Genomic DNA, 15,791 nt, shown 5'->3' on the forward strand with positions numbered 1-15,791 from the left:
TGTGCAGTGTCATGACGTCATCAAAACCACACCATCAGTGAGGGAAATAATCTGTCTGTGCAGTTCCTGGCTAACCAGGAAATATTTCCCTCTTTATTAAAGATCCAAGAGCTTCTTTTTCTGAGTTGGGGGTGCCCCTTGTTCAGACCAGCCTGGATGCTGTGAGGACCCAGCCAGTAGCTACGGGGACAGATGCTGCCAGGAAGACTGGCCACGCATAGCTCATTTTTCATCCAAGCATTCAACTGAAATTCTGTCTCCCTCATCCGTGCAGTTTAATTTAATCGATAGAACACTGTACTATGTCACATTTAGTATTAAAAATAAATGATACAGACCAGATATTTGAAAAGTGGGCATTTGTTTCTGGCAGGCATTTCAACTTTCCAGTGGGGAAGTCATCCGAGAACTGAACAGTATCCTGCCCAACTGAACGGTTAGGATTTTGCATCTGTCAGGGTGTCAGTGCTGGACTTTCTTAGACTTCCAGTTCCTTCCAATCCAGCTAGAGTCTCACCAGTGACAAAAACCTACAGAGACATGAGAACACTTTGAGGGGGTCCTTTCACATTCAGGGGCTTCCATTAGCTGCCAGACATGATAGATGTCTGGGGTGGAAAAGAAATATTCGCTGCTCATTGTGTCAGTGGTGCGCATTCAAGCAAGCCAGAGCCACGTCACGCTCCACATCTCTAAGCACAGGCATTGGCTCCACTGGCTGGTGGACTTCTGAGCGATGACTTGGTGTCAGACCTAATAATCCCAGTGCTTAAGTCTAAATATCGACTGAACCCATGGCTTTGCGGTGGACATTCCTGTCCCCAGGCCTCCCCAAGAAATAACAGTCCTGCTTGCCTATATTTACAGTAGAAACAAAGGGTTTCCCGGCTACAAAAGGGGTTTGAGATGATTTTAACCAAACTACTAAGTACGAATCTGGACCACCCAAGTTCACAGGGTATGTGGGCAAGTCAAAATGCTAAACCAGCTCTGTCTGGTTCTCATGACAAGGTCACAGAGTCATTTCATTTTTCTTATCTCCAACTCTGTTTTTAAATTCTGAGACAGGGTCTTATGTAGCCCAGACTGGTTTCAAACTCATAGCCAAGGATAACCTTAAACGTCTTGTCCTCTTCCCTCTATCTTCCAAGTGCTGAGATTACAAGTGTAGGCCACCCAGTTTACGTGGTGCTGGGATGGAACCCAGGACCTCACGAGTGCTCACGTGCTCTACCAACTGAGTCACATCCCCAGCCCTTTCTGCCTTGTCTTGAAACATCAGCATTCCACCTGCTCATGAGCTCTGACCCAACTTTTATTCTCAGCCTGGGTGGGTTTCTCAAACCTCTCCTCCTAGCCAGCAGCCTGTGTCATCCACCCCAGGCACTGTTCCTGATCTCCCGGAAGCTGGCACAGCCCGACTTTGTTGTAATTCCTCGGCGCTGCCTCCCAGTGTCCTCTGGGCTGAATCATGGCTTCTTCCCTGTCCCTGGCATGTGGCCGCCCCCATCATTCTCCCCATCCATGCTCTGGATTTCTGTGGTTGTTTCTTACCCTCCCCAAAATCTCCCTAGCCCTCCCAGCACTGGTACAACCCCTTGGCTGGGAAATCTTTCAGCCTTCCTGGGTTACTTCAGCATAACATTTTATTTTAATTTTTATATGGCTCTTTTAGACTTTTAAATTGACAACGTTTTGACACATATGTAACCACCATTCTTAACAAGCGTTCAGAGGACAGGGATATACGCTCTGATGAGAATATGAATTATTATGGCTCTGTAGTGTCGTCCAAACATCTGAAAGACATGGAGCCTGTTTCTGCAACTGCTCAGCAGGAATCGGTCCAATGAAGTCATCCTAGTTCAGCACAGTGTACACCATGGCGTCTCATAGATGCAAAATATTAGAACATATAAATCCCAAATACAAAAGAATAATCATGTAAGTTACTGCACATTCTATAGTTATGGAAAGCGCCACAGCGAGGAGTGGTATGGGAAAACTTTCACCGTGTAACAGCATTTCTTAAAGCAGCACAGACGGTACGGTGTGTCATCTAATACGTTTTTTTTCTCTCTCTTTTTTAAAATCTGGAAAGGCTGGTACGACATATTCCGGCATGTTTGCTATATGTTTGCTACACCAGCAGTGAGATGACAAATTTTATTCTCTTCATTCAAAATTCTCTAGAAGTTCTATGATAAAACTATGATGTTATAAATGAAGCTATTTTAAAGAATTACTCTGAAATAATTTCATCAAAGCTGTAATCTGGGGGTCACTGAGATGGCTCAATGAGTAAAGATGCTTGCTACCACGCCTGATGAACTCAGTTGGATCCCCGGAACTCACAGAGTGGAAAGAGAGAACTCACTCCTGCAGTTTGTCCTCTAATCTCCACATGCTGGGGCACACAGCCCCACAACACGCAGATAAATAGATAAATGTAACATTTTTAAAGCCGTTATCTGCTTGTTTATGCCAACATTAAGCAGCACTAGGCATTCCCACACATTTATAATTATACAAAGATAAATAAAACAAAGCCTCTACCCTAAGAAACTCACAATCCAACAGTGAGAGAGAAACAAAACCCAGGTTGGACTGTTCAGTGCAGTGAGTGCTTCTGCAGGGCAGGGGAGGGCAGGGCCAACTCTGGAGGACAGAGCAGGGAAGGGCTGGTGAGAGATGCCCATGGGGTCCCAGGTAACAGCCAGACACAGCACACACAGGACTGCTTGAAGAAGTTCTTTCTACCGTTCTTTCTTTTCCTTTCAATTTATTTATTTTTAGTTTATATATATATATATATATATATATATGAGTGTTTTACCTGCATGTATGTAAATGCACCATGGGTATATAATGCCCACAGAGGCCAGAAGATTGTGTCGGATCCCCTGGAAGTTACCGAAGATTGTGAGCCACCATGTGGGTGCTCAGAACCAAATCCAGGTTCTCTGCAAGAGCAGACAGTGCTCTTAGCTGCTGAACAATGTCTCCAGTCCCTTTTTCTTTTATTTTTCATTGTATGTGTGGGTGTGTGTGTGTGTGTAAGTTTGTGCACATGTGTGCAGGTACCCTTGGAAACCAGAAGAGGGCATCAAATATCCCCCGGAGCTGGAGTTAATTGTGAGCCACCTGATGTGGGTACTAGGAATTGAGCTCAGATCCTCTGGAAGAACAATATGCTCTCCTAGCTCTGATCCATCTCTCCAGCCCATTTGAAGATGTTCTATTAGCATGTTCCAGATGGCCATTGTTAAATATAAAGGAGGAACACCCTTGTTCTGTGATGGTGCGATGACACCCACACACTATATCCTTCGGCCCCTCCCATCTCTGCAGAGGACCCCAACCCTAGTTCCCAGGACTGGGTGGAGATGCTCAGCTGCCAAGAAAGCCTGTGCTGGAGACCAGGCAACAGCTCCCATCAGCACCGCTCCCTTCCCCTTTAGCTCTGCTTCTGTGGAGACTCAACACTGATGAGCACAGAGCATTTTCAGCAGCCTACAGCTAGTCCGCTGTGTCCTCTACCCGGCCAGGAAGAGGAGGAGCTGAGTTTCAGAAGGAAAAACAGCATCCTCGATTAAAGAAAGGCCTTTAGCTCATTGTATAACTGTGGATTTGCACAAGTGTCTGCACATCGTGTCCTCTGGTAGAAAAGCTGAGAACCGAACGGATTTCTTCCCTTTGAGTGCACGCTCCAGGCTCCTCCTCTCCTACTTCAGCACTCCTCAGAAGCACTGCCCTCCTTCCAGAGAGTAACAGGGGCCACCACTGATTTTAGAAAGAGCTCTAAAACTAATTCCCTACCACCCCACCTCCAGAGCCACCACAGTACAGTCATGCTGAAGGATCAGGTCACCACACCCAACCCTGGAAGACCTTCCCTGAGCACTGACACCATTACCACCATCCTGTGTGCACACACCCACTTTCTGATGGAAGCTCAGTCTCAGGAAATGCCAAAGGACTGGAGGACAAACTGACCTCAAATGCCTATGACATTTCAGTAAAGCTACTAACTAGGTCCTATAGGGAGAGCCGATCTACTTGGGCCAGAGAGACGGCTCAGTGTGTAAAGGTGCTTGCCTCTAAGCCTGACAGCCTGAGTTCAATCCCTGGGACCCCCGTGGTGGAAGAAGAGAACTGACACTCACAAGTTGCTATGTGACCTCCACACTTGAGCCCTCCACACACACACACACACACACACACACACACACACACAAAATAAAATAAAAAAATAATTTTTTTTTGTCTTTTTGAGACAAGGTCTCCCTGTAACTCCAGCTGTCCTGGAACTCACTATGTAGACTAGGCTGGCCTTGAACCCACAGAGATCCACCTGCCTTTGCCTCCTGAGTGCTGGTACTAAAGGTGTGCGCCACAGCACCTGGCTAAATCAAAATATTTTTAAAAATTAAAAGGAGTAATCGACCCGAAACACTGGGTTATGTTCAGAGTACCTCTCCTCTGAGAATTAGTCTCCTCCAACCACTTTGTGTAAACATTCTAAGCTTTGGGATCATTTAAGCTTTTCCCTCTAGAATTTAAAAGTAACTTCTTCCCAATAATTGTCATTCACTGCCATTACAGTGTAGAGAGGTGAAGACAAGTGAGTTCTCTGGGCTCATGGAAAGCCGGCCTGGCTTAACAGAGTATCCAGGCCAAGGAGAGAGCCTGCCTCAAAACAACAAGGGGGTTGACTCCCGAGGAGTGACCGACAGGCTGTCCTCTGACATCCACATGTACATACACAACTACTTTGTAGAACAGAGAGATGAGCTTCCTGGCGCTCAGCATGAGAAGTGGAGTTTTCAAAGCACTAATGGCACGGCCCAGTATTGTTGTCAATATGTCATATTACATATGTGACATCAGGAAAGGGAGAGCCACTTTTCTTTAAGGGCACAGGTTGACCACACTCCAGTGGATGGCCCCACACCCATGAGTACATGGGCAGCACAGAGTGGATGGACTCAGTGGGTTATGAAAAAAAAAAAAGATATGAAGGAGGGAGGGGTAGATCTGGGGGACTAAGGGCAGGACATGGGGTAAATACATTTAAGACACATTATATGCATGTATGAAATTCCCAAAGAATAAAAACGTATTTAAAATACCTGTAACAAGGCATATTAATGTTTTGCAAGATTAGAAAATTTTCATTTACTTTTATTTCTCCTTTTTCTTCTTTAATTATCAGTTGGTTCACACAGCACTGGCATGGTCTGGAAGCTCAGTTTACAAGCTGACCTCTTAAGACCACACAGGGAAGGTGTCCTGCACCTCTGACTGCTGAACCCACAGTTAGCACATGTTGAAAGTGAATGTTGGGGAGACCCTGAGGAAAGCCTGGATATTCCATAAAACACTGACGAGCCCCTCACGTTGGATACCTTCTTGCCTTCCAGCCTTTGGCTTTGAGAGTGCTAAAAATATGCAGTTATCTTTGAGTTCATGAAAACTTTGCCTTCAAACAAACCCTTCAGTTTGAACTTGCAAATCCTTCAAATAAAATTTCCTGCTAATGAAAATAAATGCCTTGTGCACAATTAGTATCAGAGAGAATTACTCCATAACTGAACCAAATTGGAATTTTGTTGATGATGGACAAACATACCCCAACCAGTACGTATCTTCAGGTTATCAGAGCCTGTACAAAAAAGGAGCTAAAAATTCCTTCAAAAATAACATGTTTCTATATCTTCCAGCCTGCCATCGGGTTAACGCACTTACAATCACTAAGGTTGGACAGATAGTAGTCGGACATTTTAAAAAATTATTTTAGGGGTACATGCTGTGTGTGTGGTACATGCGTGTGTGTGTGTGTCCATGCAAACACATGAGGACATCAGGTGCCCTCCACTACAGCTCTCTGCCTTACTCCTGTAAGACAGCCTTTCCCAGAAACAGAAGCTCACCATTCTGCTAAGACGAACAGCCAGTGAGCTTTCAGGATCTGCTTGTCCCCACAGCACTGAGGTTACAGGCACACACAGTCACACCCAGCTTTTGAGTGGGTGCTGGAAATAAACTCCGGTCCTTAACATTGTACAGTAAGCACCCCACCCATTGGCCTTCTGCACAGCCCACACACCTGGTTATCTCCCCACCTACTCTTAATCGTAAGGTAAAACCTTAATATAACAGCTGCTTTAATGGGTACATATTAATAAAAGGTTACCTTAATTTTAAAACATTTCCTTATTTACTGTATGTGTATATGTGTGTGTACAACCACAGCCTACATGTGGAGGTCAGAGTACAACTTAGGAGTTGGTTCTCTCCTTTCACCACATGAGTTCCAGGGACTGAACTCAGGTCTGTAAGGCTTGGCAGCAAGTACCTGCTGAGCCATCTCTCCAGTCCTCCCACCCCCATTTTAGCATTTATTCACTTTGTGTTTGGATAGACCACCATAAAATAAAGATTTCCATAGTACACTATGGAAAGGTTATAGTAAGGTTATAATTCATAAGACTTTTAAGGGCTGCTATCAAGTACCTACCTGCTACCTTCCACGATATGGTTGTAAGCTCACATCTTTACCTATTGTGCATGTGTCAGACGTGTCAGGTGACTTGTGGTATTATTATATGTCAGAATATGCATGATAAGATTAGAAGCAATCAAGACCACACCAACAAATACATTTGTATTCGTCAGTCTGTTAATCAGCTTAGATAATAAACCGAGTTCCTTTGAGGAGCCCCTGACTTTTAAGGTCCCGTATGCTGCGCTTTCCATACATTAATGCCCAGTGAGACTCCTCTGTCCTAGCTTCCCTCCTCCCCCAGTGCTCCCTGTCTCCTTTGCCAATCCTGTGCCCATTCCAAGAACACACTGGACCTGTGTCTGAATGTGACCTTAATCAAATTAGCCTTCACATCTGAACTTCAGTCTCTGTCCTGTGAACCTAGGAGAAGTTTATAGAACAAGTGTGTGGTGGTTTGAATGAGAATGTCCCCCATAAGCTCCAAGTATTTCGATATTTTGCCCTCAGTTGGTGGTGCTGGTTTCAGAGGTTTTAGGAGTGTGGCCTTGCTGGAGGAAACACATCACTGAGGGTGGGCTTAGAGAGTTCATAAGCCTTGAGAGATTTCCAGTCTCTCTGCTTCCCGTTCCTGCTTGAAGATGTGATGGCTCGGCTTTCCGCTTTTGCCACCTCTGCGTCCATTCTTCCCCACCATTATGGACTTTGGCCCTGTGAAGTGTAAACCAAACAAATTCTTCCTTCTGTGAGTTGCCTTGGTCACACTGTATTATCACAACAACAGAAAAGTAACCAACACGTGATGCAATAAAACTTTGGTCTAATTGTTTTGTAAGTAAACATGATAGATATAAGTCAGTTCAATTAAGATTAGCTGACTACTAGAAAACCCAAAGCAATATCCCTGAAAAGAGTTAGAAATCATTGCTTTCTCGTAGGAAAGAAATCAGGAGGAAGTGCTCCAGGGTCCAGGTAAAGGCCATGGGATGCAGGGACCCGAACTTTTCACTTTCATTGTTTTTCTTTCTTCCGGCTTTGCTTGTATTAGCACCTGATTTCTGAGTTGGGAGCAAAATTGGCTGAGCTCAGCCATGGTGTTTACATTCTAGACTATGAAGCAGGAGGGAGAAGACAGTCTCTGTGTGTGTGTTTAAGGACACTTCCAGGAACTGTGTGACACACTGATCACACCAATCAGAGCTCAGTTCAACTACTGCATCTAGCTGCAAGAGAGGCAGGACAAGCCAAGCATGGGTCCATGTGAAACCCAGACATCGTAATAAAAAGAAAGTGATGGTGGCTATGGGGGATTGTTATTGTTTGAAAATTCTGTCTCTTCAAAGTTCATATTGAAACTTAGTTATTGGTGTGACTGTATTAAGAGGTGGGATCTTGGGGCTGGAGAGATGGCTCAGCAATTAAGAACACTGTTCTTGCAGAAGACCCAGGTTTGAATCCCAGCACCCACATGGCAGCTAACAACTGTCCATAACTCCAGTTCCAGGGGATCAGACAACCTCTTCTGTCCTCCCCAGGCATTGCACAACACAGGTGTACTCACTTACATGCAGGCATAACACTCATACATATAAAATAAAAATAATAAAATCTTTTAAGGAGCACCCTCATCTACTCATGTGGCTCCTTTCAAGACAGTTAGAGGTAGTGGGTTTTGTTCTTGCCCATCTTTTCGGCCATATAAGGACATGGTGCTCACCCCCCTGAAGGGGGTGGGGCAATAAGGAACCATCCTGGAAACAGAACAGCCTTCATCAGACACTGAACCTGTTAGCATCTTGGTCTTGGACTTTCTGGTCCCCAGAACTATAAAAAATAAGTTTCCGTTGTTTATAAATGACCCAGAATTGATTATTTGACTACAGCATCACAAATAGAGTAAGGCAGGAATCTGCTAGTCATCTCTGACAACACATTTTTCTAACTCCCAGGGTTGCCCCACACTCTCCTTTGAAGATATTAAAAACTTCCACTTCTGGCTCAAATTTCTTTGGAACATGTTCTGTAATTTTTTGATCATCACTGATGATATAGTAAGCAAACGAGATAAAAGAATTTAAAAGCAGATTATGGTTTATTGCCATCAAAACCTCTAAGATGGTCTTCCTTTACAAATTGCCCTGTCATAATCTTCACAGTTCACAGACACAGCTCCAGAAATAGTCCTGTAAGCACAACTGTAATGACATGCTTCCCTTGCTTAAACCTGTAGCTCTGGCCTGGAGGTAGGGACTGGGGGCAGAGAGACCATGTATTGCAGTTTTCTGGGGACGGTTTTGGGTAATGCCTCTTGTTCAGTGTTCATCCTGGGTTTTTATTCTTTAATAAGGTGACATTGCTGGTATTTAGACTAAAATAAGACATGGTGTATTTAATGGGTCTCTATCTTCTTCTGTCTTTCTGTAATAACTTCCACCAGTGTCTTCTAGTACTGTGTGTGTGTGTGTGTGTGAATACACCATGTGTGCATGTGTGTGTTCCCATGGATGCCAGAAGTGGGCATTGGATCCCCTCGAGCTGGAGTTACAAGTTGTTGTATGCTGTGTGAAACAGATGCTGGAAGCAGAACTCGGGTCTTCTGCAGCAACTCTCTTACCCAATGAGCCATCTCTCCAACCTAACACTGAAGTTTGTGTGTGTGTGTGTGTGTGTGTGAGAGAGAGAGAGAGAGAGAGAGAGAGAGAGAAAGAGAGGGAGAGAGAGAGAGATTTTCTTTCCTGTAACTTGATTGCAGGGTTCTTTAAATATTTTATTATTTTTAATTATGTGCATATATGTGTACCTGAGTGTGGATTTCTGTACATGAGTGCAAACCTCAAGGCCAGAGGAATCAGACGCCCCTGGAACTGCAATTACAAGCAGTTGAGCTGTCCAAAGTGAGTACTGGGAACTGAGCTCCGGCCTTCTCCAAGCCAACCTGGGCTATCCCTGAAAGGCTCTTAGCCACGGACCCACCTCTCCAGTCCTGAATTTCTCATTATGACAACGGATTAAATCTGAAGGAGCCAGTGACAACCCTTCTAGGCTCCTTCAAGATCAGCTTCAGTCATGCTGCCCTTCCCAGGGCAGCGCATAAATAAGAATGTTCATTTCCTGTTCAGCCAGGGGGGAAGTGCAGCTGGATCAGAGAGTGAGGGGCATGAGTTCATTTGTCCAACAGTAACATTTTCATGAGGAAACAGGAAAACTCTAAGTTAAGTATATTTAAAATACTGAGGTTTCTAGAACTTTCTGTGAATGGAATCATATAATATCCACTCTGGCCTGGCCCATTTCCCTCAGAGTCATGTTTCTGAAATTTGTCCACATCACTGTTTGTCCTCAACACTTACCTCTTCTTGACTGGTGAGTGCTCGTTCTGCCAAGTGGACAAACTTCAGTCTGTCTGTCTAGGCACCTGTGGATGGACATGTGGTTTGTTTCCAGTTTGGGCTATTTTGACTAAAGGTACGATAAGCATTTGAAATATATACATACAGAAATAAGATATGTCAGGAAATACAGCCTGACTGCACCTGTGAGCAGCTGTGTAGAGAACAGCAAGAATGTTTTACTATGAAAGCCCATTGCTGTATAGGTAACTCTGTATTTCCAGATTTGTTTAGTAATTCACTTCAGTTTGTGACAAATCTTTTCAGCAGCAATGGGCTAAGAAATAATTCAAATTTAATAAGAATTAAGACTGTCCAGACATGGGGACACACACTGATCATCTCAGAGCACTGAAGGCTGAAGCAGGAGGCATGCTACAAGACTGGGGCCAGCCTGGGCTAACCCATAAATTTTAGACTAGCCTGGGATACAGAGAAATTGTCTCAAATGAACAAAGAAATAAAAAATAATTAAGTCTAAATATGCATTTCTCAAGAAAGTCGATATTTGTTAAGTATTACTATCTGCTGAGTAAGCTATGGTTAGCACTGGCCACTCGAAAACCATCTTTCTGAACCAACAGTAGAAAATCCTCCAAAAGGTGGTAGAAGACTTTGCCCAAGCGAGGTGTGTTAGCATGCATAGTAACAGAGGGTTTCTGAGAGGGCTTCTAAGAAGCCGGGCTTTCCATTATCCATGTACAATTATCCATAAGACGATTCAACTACATAAAATCTTTGATGCTTTGGCTGAAAACAAGAAACAATTCTGTATGGTGAGAAAATACACACACAAACATATATGTACATATATACACATTCTCACGTTGCTCCTTATAACAAGTTGCGTATTAGAAATATTTGAGATGTTTGAAATTTTCAAGAATTTTCTAGTATTAACCTTAGTGTCTTCCAATGGAGTCAAATTCTTCAAAATAAACCAGTCCTAGGGTCCTGAGATGACTCAGTGGATAAAGGCGCTTGCCACCACGGTTGCTGACCTGAGTCCTAGGGCCCACGTGCTGCAAAAAGAGAACCATCTTCCACACACTGTCCTCTGACCTCCACGGTAACTGTGACATGGCCTCCAATAAATAAAATAAATAAAATCCAACAAATCCTAAATTTTGGCTTCAAAATTAGTCAGATGCCTTTAATCAGATTCATGAAGGTATTGTTCAAAAGACTTGAGTTTTGCTTACTGAAAGCAAGAATCTGTAATTCTTATAAGGAAGGAAGCAAACCAGCTAGAACAGGAGGGGACTGGACGAGAACAAAGTGCAATGACATAAATGTAGACAGGTGCCAGCACAAAACCCATCACTTTGTATGCCAGCCTAAAGAAAATCAACAAAAATATAAATACACACAAAATCAAAACAAAGATTAATAAAACTCCATAAAAAATTAAATTCTGCTTGCTAAGAACAAGCTTCACACTAAGAAAGACATTAAAACTTTCCCTTCCAAAAGCAAAGGAAGAGTTGAACCAATCAAATTAGAGGACAGGACCTTAAGGACATTGATGTTTCAATGCTAAGTGTCTGTAAGAGTCCCTCAGGACAGACTATGAATAAAGGGCACCCTTGGGTAGAGTTGCTGTTTTCAATTGGATAGATCTTCTATTCTGCAGTGGAGTAAAGAGAGCCTGTGATTTGATAACAGCTATATTTATCAAAAATTCACAATCATCATAAACAAACAGCTTATTTGATGAGTTTTGTCTTGTAAAAATATTTATTGAAGAAAAGTAAACTGAACAGAAGGGAGAAATAGCTCAAGATGTTTGCACATTTCAATGGGAAAAAAAAAGCGTGCTGATACCTTTAGATAGCCAAACTCACTCTGAACTTATTTCTGACCCTGTGGGATGTATTTTCTCAATTAAGAAAAAGAGAAGAACTCATCAGCATTATCAGATAGTCGACGCTAGATACTGTGAAATACACCTTTGGCTGCTGTGCTGTTCATTAAAATCAAAATCAAAATAATGTTGAAAAATATATATTTCTCAGGAATACTAATGGCATGTTATTAGAGACAGTATGAGAATCTAAAATAAGTAACTGTATCTTGAGCATAATTATTTTGCTCATGTTATTTTTACTGTTCACATAATAAAGGGTTTTTAATGTTTTGCTTCAACATACATGAGAAATGTCTTTATATTTTAAGAAAAAATATTTTCAAAAAGTGTTTAATAGAAAGGTTAATAAGCATCCAAAAATTAAATGCTAATGATTTCTAGAACTTCCTTTTATTTTCAAAAGTACCCTAGTTAGGACAATAAATGTGTGATCATTCTAAGCACAACCAATAGGTAAAGCTACCTTCCTTGGGGTGTGGCCCTCCGTACCTGTCCAGCTTCAAGTTCCACATCCCCAGCCCTGTCCAACCTGTTTAGGAACAGCTTTTCTGGGCTGGAGAGATGGCTCAGCTGTAAAGAGCACTGGCTGTTCTTCCAGGGGGCCCGAGATCAATTGTCAGCACCCACGTGGTGACTACAACCATCCATAACCCCAGTTCCAGGAGATCCAACACCCTCTTCTGGCCTCTGCGGGCATTGCACGACACGGGTACACTTACATACATGCAGGCAAAACACTCATTCACATGAAATAAAAATAATTTCTTTGGAAAAAAAGAACAGCTGTCCTCCCCACCTCTCCAGGCAACTGCCATGTCAGGATTGAGCCACCAGCTGGAGTCAACTGCCCTGTTCAGCCCCCATAGCTCTCCTTGATTGCAGAGTACTGTGCCCTTGTAACGCTGCAGACTTGTTTGTCTGAGTGTGGGGGTTGCATATGTGTGTTTGAGTGTGTGTGTGCATAGGTGTGCCTGCATGCAAAGGCCAGAGGTTAACACTGAGTTCCTTCCTCAACAGCTCTCTACCTTTTCTGTGACAGTATCTTGAGCTGAATCTGGAGCTCATCACTTTGGCCAGGCTTAGCTTTTACATGGTGCTGAGAATCCAAACTCAGATCCACATGCTTGTGTGGAAAGCACTTTGACGACTAAGCCATTTTCCCACCCCAACTCCCATGACTTCTAACTGAGCCATTAAATGTAAGGCAAGTATTTCCCAGGGCACCTCTGGCTACCTCAGACCCTCAGCTTTAATTATGTGTGTAAGCCTTCCTGGAGCTGTACATACAGCCTGAAGAGCCTGTCTACACAGTTGGGTGCTTTCTTTCAGTCCTTTCCTACTGGTTGTGGAAAGCTGAGGAGCCTCTGCCTTCTGCTCCTATCTTTATACACCTGAGGCCTGATACAGTTCCTGACACACGGTGCTTATAACGTAAATGTACGTCCGATGGCTTTACTATAACCTGGCCCTTTAGAATCTCATACTATGTGCTAATCAGGCCCCTCACTGCTCTTCAGGCCTGTGAAGGCCTTCTGGGACCTGATGGGCAGCTGTGGAGCCCTGCCTGGTCTGAGTCCTTTGTGGTGGTGGGTTTATGATCTATCGACATGCTTCCTCTACCTACGGCACTCCACTGCCCAGTGCGCCACTGAACTTCACAGAACCCAAGATTGTGATTGGTGAGGGTGTGCGTATTGTGCATGTATGTGTGTGATAAAATTGACCCTGACCTGGTATGGAATAGGCCACTCAGTGCCCGTTCCCAAAGCCTGACTAACAAAACCATAAATACCAGAAAGCGTTATGACTTGAACCCAGCCCTACTCCCCAAAGCTGGCCACAGGTTCCCCTGCACTAGGCAGCAAAGCCCTTAAGTAAGAAGACAGGCCAGCACAGTGAAGTGATGGGGGGGAGGGGCAAGGGCTGGGAATCGAACCCGGGTCCTCTGCAAGAGCAGCCAGTGCTATTGACCGCTAAGCCATCTCTCCAGCCCCTTAAGTGTTCTTACACGTGTGTGAATGTGTGTGATGCAAACATTTTGAAATTAATATATTGGCTACAAACAGGCATGTGGTTCACACCTGGCCTGTAACCCCAGGCCTGGGGAAACTGAGGCAGGAAGTTCGCTACACATTGGAGGCCAACCTGGGGTCCAGAGTGAGATCTTGTCTCAAAAAAACAAAAACATTATTTAGTCAGATGTGGATCATCATCAGTAATGCTAAGAATTACACACAAGACCAATGGCAGTTTGACCTCTTTTTTCCTTGAACCTGTTTCTTCATCAATAAAATGCAGATGCCACCTTCCGTTCCAAATTGTTAAGGTATTAAGAACAGGACAGAGCCCGGACACAGTCACAGTAGTGTGAATGTGTGATGTCTGTGTGTGCAACATGTAAACAGTAGTGTGTGAATGTGTGGTGTGTGTGTGTGCTCCTGTATATGTGTGTGTGCTCCTGTGTGGTGTGTGTGTGTTCATGTGTGTGTGTGTGTGCTCCTGTGTGGTGTGTGTGTGTTCGTGTGTGTGTGTGTGCTCCTGTGTGGTGTGTGTGTGTGGTATGTGTGTGTTCGTGTGTGTGTGTGCTCCTGTGTGGTGTGTGTGTGTGTGTGTGTGTGTGTGTGTGCTCGTGTGGGGTGTGTGTGTGTGGTATGTGTGTGTTCGTGTGTGTGTGTGCTCCTGTGGGGTGTGTGTGTGTGTGTGTGTGTGTGTGCTCCTGTGGGGTGTGTGTGTGTGTGTGTGTGTGTGTGCTCCTGTGTGGTGTGTGTGTGTGTGTGTATGTGTGTGTGTGCTCCTGTGTGGTGTGTGTTCATGTGTGTGTCTGTGCTCCTGTATATGTGTGTGTGTGCTCCTGTGTGGTGTGTGTGTGTGTATGTGTGTGTGTGCTCCTGTGTGGTGTGTGTTCGTGTGTGTGTCTGTGCTCCTGTATATGTGTGTGTGCTCCTGTGTGGTGTGTGTTCGTGTGTGTGTCTGTGCTCCTGTATATGTGTGTGTGCGTGTGTGTGTATGTGTATGTGTGTGTGTGTGTATGTATGTGTGTGCTCCTGTATATGTGTGTGTGCTCCTGTGTGTGGTGTGTGTGTGTGTGTGTGTGCTCCTGTATATGTGTGTGTGCTCCTGTGTGGTGTGTGTGTGTGTATGTGTATGTGTATGTGTGTGTGCTCCTGTGTGTGGTCTGTGTGTGTGTATGTGTATGTGTGTGTGTGTATATGTGTGTGTGTGCTCCTGTGTGTGGTGTGTGGTGTGTGTGTGTGTGTGTGTGTGTGTGTGTGTGTGTTGGTGTATGTGTGTGGTGTGTGTGTGGTGTGTGTGTAGGCCAGAGGTCAATGTTAGATGTCTTCCTCAGTGATTTTCATTTTTTTTTAGACAGTTCTCTCACTGAACGGGAAGCTCATCAGTCGTGCTAGGCTGGCCAGGCTGAAGCCCCAGGAACCTGCCTCCACCATCTCGGTGTTTCAAGTGTCTGCACACGCCACCATTTCACAGGCGCTAAGGATCTGAATTCAAGGCCTTGTACTTGCAGCAAGTTCTTTACTGACTGAGCCTCCTGACCAGCCCTAGTAACACTGTATTTGTTTCAGGGTCTCTGCTGTGACTGTCACATGGTCTGCTAATGTTGTGTGACATTGATCCCGCTCTAAAGTGAGGTAGAGCCAGCCGTCAAGGCCGTGGTGCTTCCAGGTGCTATTTCCAGAGGCATTTAAGAGCAGCAGCCATCTCCTCCAAATCCGCAGGGAATTCCACGCCAGAGGCTCCTCTGCTGCCTCTCAGTAGGTCACTCTCCCAAGAAAGGAGAAGATAGCAGGTTCCCCGGCCCCCCAGGATTTGGCTGGGCTCTGACTGGTGCCTCCTCTTCTTTCAGTTACTGAAGAATCAAAAGTGGTGCCCTGGAGTTTTGTGGTCCCTGCAGAGATTGCAGAACTGCATTCCTGAGCTGAGGACAGGGGCTGTTTGTGTGCACAGGGGTGAAGGGAGAGCATTCTGGTCAAACACCCTTCCCATTTCTCAACAGAGCCCCAATGTCAGTTTA

The 15,791-nt window shown here is 44.5% G+C and overlaps 1 long non-coding RNA gene across 2 annotated transcripts in view; it reads right to left on the reverse strand.

Annotated features, from left to right (window-relative positions):
* Positions 1-4,371: 4,371 nt before the first annotated feature.
* LOC115071088 overlaps positions 4,372-15,791 on the reverse strand; it is a 32,133-nt gene continuing 20,713 nt past the window's right edge. The window contains exons 4-5 of one of the 2 annotated variants that reach the window (XR_003850208.1): positions 9,856-9,920; positions 4,372-7,216 (exon numbers count right to left, since the gene is read on the reverse strand). This is a non-coding gene — a long non-coding RNA (uncharacterized LOC115071088). Of the gene's footprint in view, positions 7,217-9,745; positions 9,921-15,791 lie in introns of those variants that run through there. The other variant, XR_003850204.1, reaches the window with a different exon arrangement.

This window comes from Nannospalax galili, unplaced genomic scaffold (assembly GCF_000622305.1).
Source record: "Nannospalax galili isolate Female #2095 unplaced genomic scaffold, S.galili_v1.0 scaffold1350, whole genome shotgun sequence".
Classification (NCBI taxonomy): domain Eukaryota; kingdom Metazoa; phylum Chordata; class Mammalia; order Rodentia; family Spalacidae; genus Nannospalax; species Nannospalax galili.